Source organism: Myotis davidii, unplaced genomic scaffold, assembly GCF_000327345.1.
Source record: "Myotis davidii unplaced genomic scaffold, ASM32734v1 scaffold609, whole genome shotgun sequence".
In the NCBI taxonomy this organism is placed as follows: domain Eukaryota; kingdom Metazoa; phylum Chordata; class Mammalia; order Chiroptera; family Vespertilionidae; genus Myotis; species Myotis davidii.
This window is the reverse complement of record NW_006300164.1, coordinates 1859324-1862730: the sequence shown is the minus strand read 5'-3', so window position 1 is coordinate 1862730 and position 3407 is coordinate 1859324.

The following is a 3407-nucleotide window of genomic DNA, read 5'->3' as shown; positions in this document are numbered from 1 at the left end:
TGTGGACGATGCTCCCGAATCGTTTCCCCTCAGGAGGTTCGTTCCCTCCTTTAGTGCGAACTTCTGTGACGTCAGCCTGAACGGCACGAAGGGCCCAGAAACGGTGAGTAACAAACGGGGTGAAACTCGTGCCAGGAGAACCATGAGGACCTGACACTCGGAAATAAAGCCGATAACACGCGAGGAAAAGCCCCTTCTGAGGCGAGAGGTTTTTAAACTTGGGCAGAAACAGAAATTCCAAAGATCGAATCCAGTCGGCGGCTCCCTGGGCCGGGCTCTGGGTGGAATATGCATAGGACTCATTTGCATTCATTAATATTCACGCATCCCCTCGGCTAGTATTTGTATATATGAAAACCATGCTCATGGTTCTTCACTGAAATGGTGTAAAGGGAACAACGACCCATCCCTGGGCCGGCCCCTCTCCAGGCCACACCCAGAGACCATCCCAGCCACGGGCTCAGCCCCAGGCAGGACCCGGAGCCCTGCTCCCTCCGCCAGGAGCGGCCAACTGCCCGCCCACCCGCCCCGGGCACGCCTGGCTGAGGCCTCGGGGGACCTGCTCCTGTGGGCACCACTGGTCTCCTGCCTTCCACCGGAGGCTCAGCCGCGCCCGGACGCACCACCACGTTCCCCCGCCCTCGTGCTGGTCGCTTGGGGTTTTCTGCTTTGAGGAGCGCAGAGCAGTCTTTGTGGAGACCCACCTGCACGGGGGGTGGGCAGGACTCAGGGCCAGTTCCACGCCCCCACCCCCACCCCCACGGCCCCCACCCGGGATGTCAAAACAGGACCAGCTGCCACTGGTGTCTTCGACTGTGAGCGTCACCAACGCCCTAAACTTTAGGTTCTCAACCTGTGGGTCGCGAGCAATGAAAATACATCCTGCATATCAGATATCCACGTGACGATTCATAACAGTAGCACATTACAGCGATGAAGTAGCGACGAAAATAACGTTATGGCTGGGGGTCCCCACAGCACGAGGAGCTGTGTTAAAGGGCCGCGGCGTCAGGAAGGGTGAGAACCGCTGGGACACAGGCAAGCCCTTTCCCCGTTTTGAAACGTAGCCATGAAATCGGTGGACACGTGTGAAATCTCAGCGTGGCGAGGGCGACCATAGGCCTCCCCCCAAAGCCAGAGACCGGGGAGAAAACCTGGTCGCCGTGGCTCCAAAACCAATTTAAAACTTGCACGTCGCAAAGAAAACAAGCAAAAAGCTAAACCCTACCCTAGCCGGTGTGGCCCAATGGGTAGAGTCCCGGGTTTGATTCCAGTCCAGGGCACAGGCCTGGGTTGCGGGCTCCATCCCCAGCAGGGGGCGTGCAGGAGGCAGCCGATCCATGATGCTCTCTCATCATTGTGTTTCAATCTCTCTCTCCCGCTCCCTTCCTCTCTGACACCCACTAAAAAAGTAAAAAGTAAACAAGACAAGACTAATGTTCTAAAAATAAAGAAAAAGCTAAACCCCAGTGGAAAGACGAAATAAAGGTTAGCGCACCAGCACATGGTGGAGACGGACTCAAACCCCCAACAGAGGAAGCTCTGGGAGAAGGAAAAGTCACACGGAAGAAAAAGGAAGAAAAGGAAAAACACACTACGAACGTGGACGGGCAAGTTTCCAAACGGCCGACGACGAGAGGCAACGGGTACAGCTCACAGCAGCCGAGTGAGGAGCCCTGACCGGCCGGGCTCCTCGGTGAGGGCGTCAGCCCAGGCACCCGGGGGTCGCAGGTTCCATTCCAGGTCAAGGGCACGCACCTGGGCTGCAGGTTCCATCCCCGCACGTGCGGGAGGCAACCAACTGATGTGTCTCGCGGGTAGATGTTCCTCTCTCTCTCCCCCTCCCTCCCTCCCCTCCATTCTCTCTAAAAATCGCTGGAAAAAGATCTCCTCGGGCGAGGATTAACAAAAACGAAATAAAAAAGCGTGTGATGAAAAGGCTGTCTTGCCCGGGAGGCTGCCGGGGAGGGCAGGCCCGGCCAGTGCAGGACGCTCACCCTCCGTGGCCGGCGGCGCCTGGGCGGCACTTTGGCAAAACGCATCGTAGCCTTTGGCCCCGGGTCTTTCCTAGGCACCGACCCTGAGGACATACTCAGGTGCCGTGTTATCAAAGGCCACCAGTGGAAAGACGAAAAGCACTACTCCACCACCAGGGAAGCACACGCGGAAAGATTACAGTCTGTATCTCCGGACTGTTAGCACGCCATGAGGCACCTCCCCCAGATCCTGGGTAATGACTATGACTCCTTCTTCGGGGAAGGGAGTATCCTTTTTGGTTTGTCTTTATTTTGGGGGTTTTGTAGTTGTTGTTTACTTTGTTCCCTCATTTTTTCAGTTGATGTTTACAGAGCGGAAGGGAGAGGGGAAAAGAGAAGCACCAATGAGCAGCACATCCATCGGCCGCCTCCCACACGCCCCCCTCCCACACGCCCCCCCTCCTGGGGATCAAGCCTGAAACCTAAGCATAGGCCCCGACTCGGAATCGAACCCGCAACCTTCTGGTGCACAGGACGAAGCCCAGACCACTGAGCCACGCCAGCCAGGCAAGAATAGGGCTCTCATAATGAGAAAGCATTGTTTGTGAAAACAGCTCACTGAAGCATAAAACCGTGTTTCATGGGTTTCCTGACCCTTGGCCGCCACAGTTCCCGGACGGCTGGAGACCAGAAATACCCCTTCCCCGGCCGGGAAAAGCCACTGGTTTTATTTTCCCAAACGCTGGCATTTTCAACACGGGGAACGGACGCCCCGTTTACCCCCAAATCCCCCGTGTCGGCCGCAGAGGCAGCTGGAAGGATGGACAGACGGACGGAGAAGTGACGTGGCAGTCGTGCTCCCGTCCTGCCTGTGCACAGTGGGGCTCATCCCCACGGCCCTGGCACCCTGCGCAGCACCCGCGACGCCGCAGGCCGTGGGCGAAGGTCTGATTGTTTGAGAAATAAAACTTGGAAAGCGTCCAAGCCTCCGTTCAGTGACAGAACCCGAGGGTCCCTCCCGCTCCCCATCGGGCCAGCTGTGGGGACAGGAGGCGTGGGGTGTGGCACCAGGCCCCCCACTCCCTCCGCCAGTGCCCACACACGCTCAGGGGCCCTGTGGCCAGTTCCTCCCTTCCTCCCTTCCTCTATTGATTTCAGAGAGGAAGGGAGAGAGAAACTCCAATGATGAGAGAGAATCTTTGATGGGCCGCCTCCTGCACACCCCAAGGGGGATGGAGCCGGCACCCCGGGCCTGTGACCGGATCCATAGGTCGCAGCTCAACCACTGAGCCACACCGGCTGGGCCGAGGGCCAGTTCTTGAGTGACCGCGGGCAGCTTCAGTGAGACACTGGCTGGAACCTGCCGGCCTAGCTTCCTGGGCCATGACCCGGAGGAAGGCCGGGCGGCCGGCTGGATGGAGGGCCGGCCCT